This window comes from Biomphalaria glabrata, chromosome 15 (genome assembly GCF_947242115.1).
Source record: "Biomphalaria glabrata chromosome 15, xgBioGlab47.1, whole genome shotgun sequence".
NCBI lineage: Eukaryota > Metazoa > Mollusca > Gastropoda > Planorbidae > Biomphalaria > Biomphalaria glabrata.
This window is the reverse complement of record NC_074725.1, coordinates 30,704,625-30,720,351: the sequence shown is the minus strand read 5'-3', so window position 1 is coordinate 30,720,351 and position 15,727 is coordinate 30,704,625. Positions and strand designations below refer to the sequence as shown.

The 15,727-nt window shown below is 41.6% G+C and overlaps 1 protein-coding gene across 3 annotated transcripts in view; it reads right to left on the bottom strand.

Annotated features, from left to right (window-relative positions):
• LOC106071514 (serine/threonine-protein phosphatase 2A regulatory subunit B'' subunit beta-like) overlaps window positions 1–15,727 on the bottom strand; it is a 123,405-nt gene that overhangs the window by 60,261 nt on the left and 47,417 nt on the right. The window contains exon 1 of one of the 3 annotated variants that reach the window (XM_056011861.1): window positions 7,888–8,237. The exons of the other annotated variants lie outside the window; for them this stretch is intronic. The gene's annotated coding sequence lies outside the window, so the exon portion shown is untranslated. Of the gene's footprint in view, window positions 1–7,887; window positions 8,238–15,727 lie in introns of those variants that run through there. 3 annotated transcript variants of the gene reach the window in all.

The window sequence follows — 15,727 nt, the reverse complement described above, 5'->3', positions numbered from 1 at the left end:
CGCTCAATGTTCAAGAGATCTCAAGGGGCTAACTCAACTTTTACCACCACATCTGTCAAGTACGATTTCTTTCCCTTGTTCAAGATACTAAAAAATTTTTTTACCAATAATTAATTAACTAATTGGTTAATGTTTTTTTTTTTTTACTGAGACTTGTGTTGGCATGTAAAAGAAATAATAGTGCAAAATTTCAGCTTAATTCGAGATTGGGAGAAATAACGAGTACAAACTTTTGACCAGACAGACACACAGACAGACAGAATTGATATAAGCTTTATTAAAATAGCATCATATTACAAAGAGTTTAATGATTTTGAGACTATCACTAAATTATTCCACTGTTTACCTGAGAAGATTCTAATTATATTGAGATTCGAGTTTGGTGCTATTGATTCATTTTTAGCGATCCCTGTAAGCGGAAAAGCCGCTGCTAGTTTTGTATGGTCTGTCTGTCCGTCCGTCTCGTTTAGATCTTAAAAACTAGAAAAGATATTGAAAAACCCCATTTCATGATAATTTGCAGCCTGCAAAGTTCTAGTGCTATGGCTACTTTTTATCCTCTGATAACAAACGTTTTGTTTGTCAGAATTAAATGTGACGTGTTTTCAGCCACTATAAAAAGGAGACTATTAAAAAGGGAGGTGTAATTTTTCTGTATTTTCTATTTTATATGCAAAAGGTTATTTTCTTTTCTAATTTAAAGAAAATTTTTATCTTTTTAAACAGAAAAATGTATTTTGTATGTAAATAGGTCAAATATATTTTAAAACAAGATTTTATAATATTTTTACAAATGGAGCTTCAAAGTTAACAGTGGTGCAAATCAAAACATGCTAGGCCATGGTAACAATCAGTTCATTGAATACATATGAATATTAACAATGTAATAATACTAATAACATCAATATATCTCCATACCCTGTGGTATCATGTCGTTAGTCGGCCTAACAGTATAATACCAACGGTGATACTTTCTACACCCACATGCCTCCCTTGTTTGGGCGGACGTAGGGCTGGCGGCGTTGATAGTTTGTACTGCATGGCCCTCTGATATTCATGATGAAAATATTGAAACCCTTTCACCTGCCTGAGTGGACCACCTCGCGGGCCGATCCTGAGTATGTGTCTCCACTTAAACTATCTTTGTAATCTTGTTTAATTTAAACTTTGCTTTAGTATATAATAATAAGGCTTGTCTTCGAGTCCGAAGATTAGTGAGGAATGCAGCATTTCCCGCGGCAACTCAGCCCCAACTGCGACGTACATACAGCGCAGACATAACCATCGTCCGCTGTGGTCGATTTAGTATATACATATATTACCGTATATATTATGATAACTGTCTTTTGGACGGGTAAAACAGCTATATTAAATTACAATAACATTATCACAACTTTAGTGCGTCAATCTTTCAAAGCCTGTTGTGAAGGATCGCGTGTGCCAGGCGTGATTCTGGCGTAACCATGGTAATTGTATAGGCTGAACAGATTCTGATGTAACCACGAGGAAGTCTGTCGTAGTAAGGAGGACAAGCGAGAGACGAGTGACACAAAGACGTGTATTTTTTTTTAGAGCGAATTGTAGTTTTAAAAAACAACATGTTTAAAGCTATCACTACTACACTTGTGTTTGTACATACATCTACATAGAAGTTGAGATTGTCTAGATTTATGTATGAACTTTACATCCATTTATGTTTACAGAGAGTTAAGACCATTAGCTCGTTGCCATGCCACAGGTCGTGACGTCAATTTTGTAATTTATTTGATGTAAGATTCAAATAAATGCAAAATATGAAAACTTGTTGATTGATTGTTGATTTGAGGCACATCGGCACAATTTAGGCCATGTCGTGCCTGCAGTCCCCCAAGGACTACTCTCTCTCTAAACAGCAAGGGCCAGATTCTATACAGTAATATAATTAAAATTAAGGTCTATTCACAGTTAAAATAGTAAAGGTAGTAAAAATTTAAATATTTGGTAAAAATCTAATGTAAATAGTGTATGTTCACAAATTCAGAAATCACATCTTCGTAGATAGCCCCACTTCCCGAATAAAGCCCAGTACCTTCCCAGGGTCGACATTATTAAATAGTGTTTTTAGATTAGTGGCTCTAAAATGTTTCGCCCTGACATCCTGGTATCTGGGGCAATCAACGAGGATATGTTCCACGGTGAGGCGAGAGTCACAGTACTCGCAAAGTGGTGGCTCCTCTCTCTTCAGTACAAAAGAGTGCGTGATGTAGGTGTGGCCAATCCTAAGTCTGGACATGGTTGTGCTACCACGCCTTGTCAGACCCTTAGATGTGGGCCGCCACCTGACATCCGCCACAATCTGCCTGAGTTTACTGTGAGTCTCAGCCTCCCATCGGTTCTGCCACTCTCGATAGGTGGCAGAGGCAATACTTTGTCTCAGGTCCGAGTAGGGGATTTGGGTTCCTGACACCGCATGATTTAGGGTTCTCTTTGCTTCTCTGTCTGCGGCTTCGTTTCCCTCAATGCCAACATGGGAGGGGACCCAGATGAAGGTGACATCCCTACGGTCGGCTGTTATTAGGTCCAACAGCTTCAGGCTCTTATGTACCAATGGGATGTCAGTCTTCATCCGCCCCAAAGCTTGCAATGCAGATTTGGAGTCGGAGCAGATTATAAATTTCCTCCTTTCTGATGCTTTTACGGCCATAAGTGCAAGCAATATTGCGTGCAATTCGGCCGTAAAGATGGAGCAGCCATCGGGGAGTCTACGGGAGATTGTTTTGTTCCGAAAGGAGCAGGCACACGCGACCTTTCCCTCCATTTTGGATCCGTCTGTGTAGATGGTGCCACAATCTCCGTAGCTCTCCTGCAGTTCCCTAAAGTGGACTTGTAGTATGCTTGGGTCTGTATTTTCTTTTTTGAAATTAAGGAGGGATAAATTTAATTTGGGTTTATTCATTAGCCAAGGAGGATTCTGAGGGGTTTCTATTTTAGAGATTTGGTCAATGGGTGGGGTTAAATTTTGGATGGGTTCTCTCATTCGAAGGCCCAGCGGCTGTATGACGTTAGGCCTTCGATTGTATAATTCTACCTCTGTGGGGTTAAATATGGAGTCAAAAGCAGGGTTCGTGGGGTTGGATTTTAGCTTGACTATATACTGCATTGCAAGCTTTTTCATTCTTATATCCATGGGGAGTTCTCCAGCCTCCACATGGAGACTTGGGATAGGTGATGTACGAAACGCGCCGAGACAGAGACGCAGGGCAGCATTTTGTATTGGTTCCAGTATTTTTAGGTACGACTTCCTTGCTGCTCCATATATTATGGATCCGTAGTCTAGCTTGGATCGAATTAGACTCCGATAGAGCAGCAGCAAGGTATCTCTGTCAGCTCCCCAGTCCGTATGGCTGAGTACTCTTAGTATGTTTAATGACTTTTGGCATTTCTTCTTAAGTTCCTTAATGTGGGGGAGAAAATTAAATTTGGAATCTAAGGTGAGGCCTAAAAATTTTGTAGTTTTCACGACAGGGATCTTCTTTTTGTGTATAAATAGTTCAGGGTCTGGGTGGAGTCCCCTTAGATTACAAAAATGCATACTAACTGTTTTGGAGTCTGAGAATTTGAAACCATTATAGTTTGCCCAACCCTGAATTTTGTTTAAACATAACTGTAATTTCCTTTCTAAGGTGTTCATGTTTTTCCCATAAGTAAGAATGACAAAGTCATCAACATACAAAGAGCACTCTATGCCAGGGGACAGCGCATTTATGATGCTATTTATTTTAATGTTGAACAGGGTGACTGACAGAATGCTGCCCTGGGGTACACCCATTTCCTGGTCATGAGTGTCAGAAGCGGAGTTGCCCACTCGAACCTGAAATTTTCGATCTTTCAGGAATTCCTCCACAAAACGGGGGAGGTGTCCCTTAAGCCCCATAAGCGCCAGGTCACGTAGAATGCCATGTTTCCAGGTTGTGTCATAGGCCTTTTCTATATCGAAGAATACAGCTACTAGATGTTCTCTTCTGAGTAATGCATTTCTAATATAAGCTTCCAGCCTTACCAGGTGGTCAGTTGTTGTCCGCCCCTGCCGGAATCCGCACTGGTAGTTTGAGATCACTTTATTCCTTTCCAGGTACCAGACCAGCCTACTGTTAATCATTCTTTCCATGGTTTTGCAGATGCAGCTTGTTAGTGCTATTGGTCGATAGTTAGCTGGGTCAGAACCGTCTCTTCCCGGTTTAGGTATCGGTATAACTGTGGCTTTCCTCCAGCTGTTTGGGAAAGCGCCTGTTTGCCACACACAGTTATAGACCCCTAGCAGGACTGCCAATGAGGGTTCGGGAAGGTGCTTGAGGAACTGGTAATGGATTTCGTCTTCTCCAGGCGCTGTGTCATGTGACTTGTCCAGCGATTCCCTCAGTTCCTCAAGTGAGAACGGTTTGTTGTAGTCTTCATTGTTCTCTGACCTGAAATCAATGGGGTGTCTTTCCTCCCTGGTTTTGACTTTTTGGAACTCTGGCGTGTAGTGTGCAGTGGATGATTTTTCTGCTATTGAGGATGCAAGGCAGTCAGCTATTTCTCTGGGGGACGTGACAGTTCGTCCTTGATTTTTCAAATGCCCTATTGCATTTGATTCTTTCCCTTTGATTCGCCTTACTGCCTTCCAAACCGCTCTAGCAGAAGTTTTGGCATCCAGACTGCCGACAAAATTTCTCCAGGAATTCCTTTTGGCTGACCGTATGGTTTGTCTAGCCTTTGCTCTAGCTATCCTGAATAGCTTTAGGTTTTCCTGGGAAGGATTCTTTATAAATGCAGCCAGTCGTTTTTTCCTATCACCAATAGCACTTTTGCAAGCTGTATCAAACCATGGTTTGCTAGGCCGTTTTGGATTTGCAGAGGTTAGGGGTACAACTTTCCTGGCTATACTTAGTAGCTTGCTAGCAAAGGTATCAGCTGGGTTCTGTTCATGGAGGATATTTTCTGTGATATCCTCAGAGCATCTTTTTTGGAATTGTTCCCAATCGGCCTTATTCAGTTTCCACCGCTGAGGTCGTCCCAATGAAGGGAGATTGTTAGTAATGATGATTGGGAAGTGATCACTTCCCCGTAGATCATTGCTAACTGACCATTTAAAATCGTCCAGAAGTCCGGGGACGCATACGGTGAGGTCAATGCATGTGAATGATCCAGTTCCTGGGTGCAAGTAGGTCGGTGATGCATCATTAAGTATGCATAAATCATGTTGGAGGAAGATATCCTCCAGCATACGACCTCTTGTGTCGGTGTTGTTGGATCCCCACATGGTGTTATGGGCATTGAAATCCCCAAGGATTAAATAAGGCCGGGGGAGTTGTTTCAATAGGTCCTCCATGTCTGTTCGGTTTAATGGAGCGCCTGGTGGTAGATACAGGCTGCAGCAAGTGATAACCTTGTGAAGGGTTATCCTAGCTGCTACGGCCTGTAGTGTGGTCTGTAGTTCTACCCTCTCATGGGGGATGCTATCCTTCACAAGGATACAGACTCCACCTGATGCTCTCTCTGCATCCTCAACATTCTTGGTGTAAGCACGGTAGCTTCGGAAGCTGATGCAATCTTTTAGAAATGTTTCCTGTAAGCAGACAGCTACAGGAGTCTCAGAGTCCATCAGTAGCTGCATTTCCTCGTAATTGGCCTTGAGGCCTCTACAATTCCACTGTACAATTCTGGAATCCATGGCTTATTCTAGATGACCTACTTGGAGCTATTTGGCCTTGGGAGGCCCCCGGGGGGGGTTTCCCTTTATTCCAGTGACCTTGGTATTTTTATTCTTGGGTTTGGATGGAGAGGAGGACAACCCCCTTTTGGGGGAAGTCTTTCTCTCTGGAGAGGGGAGATCCCTCTGGTTAGAGCGGAGGTTATTTCCTCCTCTCTCACCTCGGGCATCCTCTCCGCTTTGATTTCTCCCCTTAGGGAGTTGGTCAACCTCTAACTCAGTAGAGGTTGGGGTGTCTGGCTGGGTTCTCTGAGGGGAACCTGTGTCAGACATGATGTCTCCGGGTTCTCCCGGAGTATTGGTTTTGACATGCTGCTCAGTCTCCATGCTCTCATCAGCGAGCACAGAGAACCTGTTCTTTAGCATGACAGCAGGGCTTTCTTGTTTCTTCAGAGGTGTGTTCTTTGGCGGTGTTTTCTTCTGAGTTGGGGGAGGAGGAGGGGGTGGTGGGGTCAATGTGTCCGTCTGTGTGGCTATGGATCTTCCTTTCTTAGCAACAGCCTGGGCGTAGGTCTTTGTCAAGCCGAATTGGCCCTTGGGTAGGGCCAGTACAGCCGATTTCGCCTGGCTAAAGGTACATCCGTTTCTTGCCTTGTACTCCTGCACGGCAACCTCCTGTTTCCACACAGGGCAGTCCTTGGAGTAGGCTGAGTGGCCAGCTTGACAGTTTGGGCATTTGAACTGGGCTGTGCAGCCCTTGTCCTCATGACCCTCTCCAGCACATCTGGCACACACAGTGTTCCTCTTACAGACTGCCGCGCCGTGTCCATAACCCTGGCACTTGAAGCACCTCATGGGGTTAGGTATGTAGGGCCTCACTGGAACTCGTAGGTATCCTGCCTTCACATACTCTGGCGGTGTCCTAGTTCCGAATGTGAGGATAATAGTGGCGGTTTTGACCTCCTCACCCTCCCTGCGCCTGGTAATGCGCCGGGCATGGGTGATTCCTTCAATGCCCTCCACTATTTCCTTCTCGGAACATTCCAGTAGGTCCCTAGAGCTGATTACACCTCTGCTGGTGTTCAGACTCCTGTGTGGCATGACTTCCACTAGGAGATCACAGAGTCTTCTGCATCTTAAAAGCCCATCAGAGTGTGTCTTGCTGTCTACTTCTACAAGTAGTTCCATTGTTTTGTGTAGCTTAGATACACTCTTGGGCTCTCCCACTACTGACTTGAGTCCCTTATAGATAATAAAAGGGCTCAACTTGGTCAGGCTTTTTCCCTCCTCTGTGCATCTAACCACCAGAAATGATGGCCAGGTGGCACAGCTTTTTGCGACCTCCTCTTTTTTATCCTCAATTCGTCGTTTCTTGCCCAGACATAGGTCTGGGGCAAGTAGTTTTGTGTGTGTTTTTTGGTCCATATATATTTTGGTTAATTCGGCACCTGTGCTCCCCACCCGCCATCGAGTCCAACAAGGGGACGGGCCATTCGGATGTCCAGAATGAGCCCGCCAGGGCTACACAGGTGCTATACTCAGTCAGCTGCTACATCGGACATGTGTCCAATACAGCAGCTCCCTGATTGACCCTCCAGCCACCGCCCTCCAGCATAGGTCGACGACCTATGCTGGTAGCTCGGCATGACCAGCCGGTTGACCCAGAGCGGGCCATCTGGGTCTCAGGTCTAGGGGAACTTGGAGCCAAAGTATTGTGTTGTTGTGGTTTATCCTCAGATAGCCACCACTCAAACACCAGGATCTCTTTATCCCCCCTTACCCGTCGCAGTCCACGGCAAACGGACTGGTCTAGGACGTAGTGAGAATTTAAAGTTAAGGAGACAGTGTGATGATCAATGAAGGCAGACTTAGGAAAAGAGGAGGCAGACACAATGATAGAAAAGAAGTAGGGCACTTTTGAGCTCCAAAAGTGCTAAGGAAAGAGGAGCGCAGTTTAACGTCATGTCTCGGGACGATGAAAACTTGTTTTATAACTAAAAGATTTACCAATATATTTCTCTTTAATGCCGATAGCCAATGGGCACAACACAGACACATTATAAAAATCACCAAAACAAAATAAACGTTTCATACAAATTAACCTCAACAGAATACATATACTTATGCAAATTACGCCACACACAAACACAGTACGCTAACACACAAACAAAAGAACAAACGTTTAAAAACTCAGTATCAAAGGCGTAGCCACCAACCAATGTATCATGGGCTCGTTAAAGGTGACTAGATTCCAAAGAGGACCCCTCCCCACCTTTAACACATGAATCTCCTGTAATGACCAAAAAATCCTAGTCAGGTCCAGAAAGCCAAAAAAATGAACGCACTTTGAAATGTCCAAAACTATTCACGACATCCTGTTGGAAAGAATGGTTACAACCAAAAACGTTTTGTAACAGCCCTGGATCTAAATCCGATAAGAAGTGAGAATGATAACACATACAGAAGTGCACATACAGATATCACACTATGGTATTGCGAAAGATTGCGTACAAACTCCAGACTTGAAGCGCCACCATGCCAACTCAGAAAACAAACGACAAAATCTTAGATTTGGTGGGCTCACGCGCGAGCTGCCACCTTGCGTTATTAATAGACGAAACTAGTGTGCGACTGGGAAGATGGGGGAGAATCTCGAAGCGATGAGTGCACCTTCCAGGGGCAGAGACTGCGATAGAAAGAGAATCCCACTATAGTGTCCACACAAAAGATAGAACAAAAATATCTTTATTAGCTCAAACGCTCCCCCCCCCATACCAAAAAATTCCAACACTCACTCCCACAGTATTTCCTCATGATTCGTGAGTGTGTGTGTGTGTACGTGGGTTGATAGTGGTCGAGACTGCAGCGTACTGCGCCGGTGTTTTCAATGTTAAAGGTTTTCCAACAAACAATTATTATCAATTGCTGGATTGAGCGAATGAAAACATGCATTATAAAACAGAGTGGGGAGAATAGGGAGTTGGGAGTATAGGGAGTGTGGAGTATTGGGAGTAGAGGGAGTTGGGAGTATAAGGAGTGTGGAGTATAGGGAGTTGGGAGTATATGGAGTTAAGAGTATAAGGAGTTAAGAGTATAAGGAGTTGGGAGTATAGGGAGTGTGGAGTATAGGGAGTTGGGAGTATAGGGAGTTGGGAGTATAACGAGTGTGAAGTATAGGGAGTTGGGAGTATAGGGAGCTGGGAGTATAGGGAGCTGGGAGTATAGGGAGTATGGAGTATAGGGAGTTGGGAGTATAGGGAGTTGGGAGTATAGGGAGTTGGGAGTATAGGGAGCTGGGAGTATAGGGAGTATGGAGTATAGGGAGCTGGGAGTATAGGGAGATGGGAGTATAGGGAGTATGGAGTATAGGGAGTTGGGAGTATAGTGAGTGGGAAAAATAGGGAGTGTGGAGAATAAGAAGTGAGGAGAATAGGGTTTGGGGTCGAATAGGGAGTGAAGAGAAAAGTGATTGGGGAATATAGGAAGTGAGGAGTATAGGGAAAAAGAGAATAGGGAGTGAGGAGAATAGGGAAAAAGAGAATAGGGAGTGAGGAGAATGGGGAAAAAGAGAATAGGGAGTGAGGAGAATAGGGAAAAAGAGAATAGGAAGTGAGGAGAATAGGTAAAAAGAGAATAGGGAGTGAGAAGAATAGGGAAAAAAAGAATAGGAAGTGACGAGAATAGGGAGTGAGAAAAATAGGGAAAAAGAGAATAGGGAGTGAGAAGAATAGGGAGTGAGGAGAATATGGAGTGAGGAGAATAGGGAAAAAGAGAATAGGAAGTGAGGAGAAAAGAGAAAAAGAGAATACTCAGTGAATAGGAAGTGATGAGAATAAGGAGTGAGAAGAATAGGGAAAAAGAGAATAGGGAGTGAGGAGAATAGGGAGTGAGGAGAATATGGAGTGAGGAGAATAGGGAAAAAGAGAATAGGAAGTGAGGAGAAAAGGGAGTGAGGAGAATAGGGAAAAAGAGAATAGGGAGTGAGGAGAATAGGGAGTGAGGAGAATAGGGAGTGAGGAGAATAGGGAAAAAGAGAATAGGGAGTGAGGAGAATAGGGGAAAAGAGAATAGGGAGTGAGGAGAATAGGGAAAAAGAGATTAGGGAGTGAGGAGAATAGGGAATGAGGAGAATAGGGAGTGAGGAGAATAGGGAGTGAGGAGAATAGGGAGTGAGGAGAATAGGGAAAAAGGGAATAGGAAGTGAGGAGACTAGGGAAAAAGAGAACAGGGAAAAAGAGAATAGAGAGTGAGGAGAAAAGGGAAAAAGAGAATAGGAAGTGAGGAGAATTAAGAGTGAGGAGAATAAGGAGTAAAGAGAAAAGCGATTGAAGAGTATAGGAGGTGAGGAGAGTAGGGAGAAAGAGAGTAGGGAGAAAGAGACTAGGGAGTGGGGAGAATAAGGAGTGTTTGTGGTGTGTGCCAAGGTTTCGTTACGTGCAGAACATAGACAACAAAAAAATACGTGGTTGTATAAACAGAAAGAGAGAGGAAAAGACAAAAGAAGAGAGTGAAGGGCGAATGAGAAAGAAAAAAAAAGAGAAGACGAAAGAATGGGAAAGAAAGAATACATACCGAAAAAGTGAGAAAGGAAGAAAGAGAAGATAGAAAATAAAGGAGACAAATAAAAGTAAAGCGAGACAGGGGTAAGCAAACATTTTTTTCTCTTGTAATGATGAGAACGAGAGACGGAGACAGACATAACAGATAAGAGAAGAAATGAAAAAGAAAAGAGAGACAAAGAAAGAAAAAAAAAGAAGACAGAGAGAGAAAGAGAAGAAAACAATGATTGAAAATGAGAGAGTGAATAAATCAACTACACAATAAATTCAAGCTAGAAAGTTACAGACAAGAACACTCACACACACACACAAACATTACAACACACAAACACCTGGTAACACATTTCTATAAACACAAATTTGCAGACGAACTGACAGACAATCTCCAGTACCCCCAGGAAACATGCTTACACAAATTTTAATTTGGACAGATTTGTACCTGGATATAAAGTTTCTAATTTTCCTTTCCTTGTTAATGGCTCACTCATTTTCTCATAAAAATAAATATTATTATTCAAAAGTTTATTCATAAAATGAAGTACCAAGATTATTTTAAACATTTTAGTGTTATAAATAAAAACTATTTTTTAAAAATAGTACACGAGAAGCACAATGGGTGCATAAAAGCTTTACTTCTTACTCAGAATGAATGAGTGGTTGGAACTTCAACCCCATGGGATAGGCAATGAGTGTGCATCCCAGAACTAGTAACAACGAGGAAAGAATGAATCAGAAAGTTCTAGAAATAGATAGTCAGGTGTTTATGCCCAGGTACATCGACGATGATCATTCATCTTTACAAAACCAGGAGTTGGGTAACAACTGAGGGCGAGGTGGGGGGAGGGGGTAAACCTGAATACGAAAACAATGAGTTGATGTTTTTAAATTCAGGTGATTACGTTAACAGAGAGAGAAAGAGAGGGAGAGAGAAAGAGACAGAGAGAGAGAGGGGGAGGGAGAGAGAGAGAGAGAGAGGGAGGGAGAGAGAGAGAGAGGGAGTGAGAGAGAGAGAGGGAGGGAGAGAGAGAGACAGAGAGAGAGAGGGGGAGGGAGAGAGAGAGAGGGAGGGAGAGAGAGAGAGAGGGAGGGAGAGAGAGAAAGAGACAGAGAGAGAGAGGGAGGGAGAGAGAGAGGGCGGGAGAGAGAGGGAGGGAGAGAGAGGGAGGGAGAGAGAGAGGGAGGGAGGGAGAGAGAGAAAGAGAGCATAAAAACAACCAAAATCTGCATATAGAAACAAGCTCAACTGGAAAGACGGTCAAACACACACAGACACACAGTTTCGTTGGATAGTGGTTGACTTATGTATCAAGTCATGAATGATTTATAAAGTCATGTATAATGTATCAAGTCATGTATGATGTATCAAGTCATGAATGATGCATAAACTCAAGAATGATGAATCAAGTCACGAATGATATATAATGTCATGTATAATATATGAAGTCACGAATGATATATAAAGTCATGTATAATATATGAAGTCACGAATGATATATAAAGTCAAAAATGATATATCAAGTCATGAATGATATATCAAGTCACGAATGGTGTTTCAAGCCGAGCCTGGTGCTTGTTTGGTTTGTGTCTACTTTTGTTTCACTGTCTACACCAACAAACTCTAAGCTAGTCAGTCATCACAAACTGTTTTTCAAAACTCTTTTATTTCCATTACGTTCTACAGTCCCGATGCTCAAACCCTGACAACTTACTCAAGATGTGATTGTTAATCGATCTTCAACCCCACCCCTCATCTGCATTTTAATGTAAATGTATTGTCCTAATACAACACTTTGATCAATCCATCACTAACTAGCACATAGTAAGACCGACAAAGAAAATAGTGACCTTGACCTTCCTCCCCTCTCCCTCCAAAAAAAAAATATAAGAAAAACATAACCAAAATATAAGAAAAACATAACCAAGAACTTTTTTTTAAAGACACGAATGTTGTATGTAGGGTTACTTTTCTAAACTTGTAAATTTTTGTAACAGGACATTTTTTTTAAGGTCAGCGCATCTCAGCTGAATTGTGTGAGTGATTCATTTTCTATCGATTCAGCGCTGTAGGAAACAATCTACACATGAATCAGTTTCACAACATGTTTTGAGTCACAACTCAGACCCGGTCCTTGAGTTTGCGTGACTAAGCCCCACACACAGAGCCAAACCAAACAAGCTCCTAAGCGATAAAAAGAACCTGCACAAAATGTATAGACGACACACAAAATGGTAAATCTATATTGCGGCCAAAAATGTTTCGTCGGTTCATGTATTAAGCGTTTTTCAATCATTGGCTTTTTAAAAAATAATCTGGCAACAATTCAATGCAAAATCTGGCAACATTTATTGTAAGATTTTAAATTAAGCACACCTTGCGGTAAAGTTATGACTAAGTCGCTAGACAGAACGTTTGAGTATGCAAGAAATTATACACCAAATATAAACACTTAAAAGGAAGATAGATTAACAATGAAAGCAGCTCCAAATGTATGTTGACATAATTAGTAAATCAAAAGGTGTATAATTCGCCTATTTCTGCGATCGCCATCTTTTCGCCCCCTTTCGTTCAAGAATGTTTTGAAGCACAGCCAATATCAAATAACTAACAAGCAAAACACGTGTTTTCGGAACTCTTGACAACTGTTACGCAAAAAAATAAACGCATTTAAATATCATAGACCTTCGACAAAAGGAGCAGTAACTCGAGAGCAAGCGGGAAGCTATTTATAGATTAAACTTTTAATTCAGGCTTTTTTTTTTTCTCGTTATAGAAGGTCAACAAATACTTTCTTTGTGATCCATCTTACATCTAGAGAAACTTAAGGTTGACACAAGAAACAAGAAGAAATATTTGTTCCTTTATTACTCACACATGGTAATTACAAAAGAAAAAAAAATACTATTCTTTCGTGTATGCTTAATGCATAAACAAAGTAGTGTTTCCATACTCATGTAAAACATGTAAGTTTTAAAAAAGGTTTAGAGTGCATATCATAAAACTGAAATTTCATTTACTATTCACAAATTAAAAAAGCGTACAGAAGATATTTATTTTTTTGCTAACAATGTTTTTCTATTCCACGTTACACCACAAGTCCACCAAGTACACCACAATGAGCGACTTAAGACTTGTATCCCCTTGAGGACTATTATGTCTTTGTTAGACGTATGGCGTATGCATAGACACTTCTAAATCAGTGTTATTTTCAGAACAAAAATTAGAATGGCAATGTCTTCGATTCCGAAGATTAAGGATAAACGCAGTGTTTCGCGTGACTATGTAGACCCAGTTGCAACCTGCATATTTTGCCACAACTAATATTGACAAAGTCGTTGTCCGCTTGGGGGGGGGGGGGAAGGGGTTTCAGTTACCTTTTCGTCTTCTGTGCCTGTCTTCGGCAATTGAATGTGAATGTTTTGTTCTAATACAACACTTTGAGCAATCCATCACTAACCAGCAAAGAAAATATTGATCTTTTTTTTTTTTTTGCTTTTTAAATAGGGAACGACATAATGAACTATAATTAGTTCTTGTCCATACAAGCTTTTAACAGAGGCTACATCCTATATCTATTTATTTCTAGTACAATATTTTCAAATGTTATAGACAACTTGTGCAATATAGAAGGGGATCCTCGCAGTGGAACTTAGACGCTAGGTGTCACTTACAAAGACCGCATCTCGAATGAAGAGATTAGAAACAGAATTAATACAGCGATTGGACTCCACGACCACCTGTTATCCACTGTCAAAAGCGTTAACTCAAACTCTATGGCCACATCACACGGTCCTAAGGACTCGCAAAGACGTTCCTTCAGGGAACAGTACCAGGAAGAAAAAGAAGAAGAAGAAGAGGAAGACAGAGAAGGCAATGGGAAGACAATATCAAAGAATGGCCAGGCCTGTCAGTGAATGAAATTCTGTCCAAGGCAAAGTACAGAGAGGAATGGAGAAAGACGGTTGACATATCTTGTGTGGTGCCCCAAAGTTCCAACAGACTAAGGGATAGTTGAAGATGAAAGAGAAACTATTATAAACATTTTTTTTTAAATAAGATAGCAATGAAAGAGAAAAAATTAATTTACTTTAAAAGCAAAATAACTTCAACACCGATAGAGAAAAATGCTAATCAACTAGTCAAGTAGACCCGTCTTACACCTGAGTGGCGAACAATTTTAGTGGCACTTTGTCTATTTTTTTTTTTATGAAAGCGTCGGCTTAGTTTTTATTTAATTATGTATTGAATGAGGTATTCATTATAATTCTCTCACTATTTTTACTGCCAATGTTTCGTTGGTTGGTTTTATCCTGGTCATCGGACGTGATCATACATTCAGAGATATGCTGGGAGTAAGATTTTAAGAGTTGTCGTCCATGCAGAGGGTGACAGGAAACGGAAGATGGAGGAAACACGAATGCAATGTCCCAAATAGACTTTAGGACAGTGTTTCCCAAACTTTTGACTTTTGTGTACACCTTTTATAATTTATGTAATGCTAAGTACCCCTCGCCACCCCCACCCCCCCACCACGCCATACTTTAATTTATCAACAGAACATAATAACTAGTATTTTAAAATGTCAGCATAGTTAATGAGGTACAACGCGTTCCCCCTCCAAAGTCTTCCCGTACCCCTGGGGGTACCCCACATTGGGAAACACTGCTTTAGGACATGGGACTGACACACCTAATCAACATAGATCGTTTTGATCTAGTTCCGGTTAGAAAGAAACGCTTCAACAATCTTTGGATAAATCTAATCCATTCTGTCAAGTTGTACATTGAGCAGAACATCATTAAAACAGTCTACAAAAAAACGGAATACTCCGGTCCAGTCAAAATATTAGACTTCACTTACAAATTTTGTTATTCATTAGTTAGGGTTAGGGTTAGAGTACTCTGAATGCATAACGCGCTGATATAATCTACGACTTCAAACAGGTAAATAAGAACAGCCTGACTTAAAAAACTACTTTCTAGACATAACCGAAGACTACGGATCATAGAGCTGCATCAGCAATTTTTAAAAAGATACAAATAATTGTCCTCTTGTAGTCCTCTGGTTGAGCCGAAACGATCCTTATGCAGGATATAACGTGTAGGATTGCCTTACTTATCATTATCAATATGAGCTTGTTCTTATAGCTTATACAGTTAATGTCTCTGGCACATGGCAAAGCTTCTTCCCGTCTCCTGCACGCTCCACTGTGAATGCACCCTGTATTAATTTCTCTGCCTTCAAGATGCAATCTAGTTTTATGTGTTTTGAATGGCAATGACGTCACAGGAGGGGAAGGCGGAAGACGAACTGACATGGCAGATTATGAGCATTTGTGTGCTCTTTTAAATTTAATTTAGGATTTAAAAAAAAAAAATCTATTAAATACTTAGAAAGATAGAGGCACATTTCTTATTTCATATGCTAGGACTAATTCGTTCAAGTGCTCCTCCCCCCCCCTAGTGCCATTATCGAGAATGGAATGGGTTGCCTGAATCA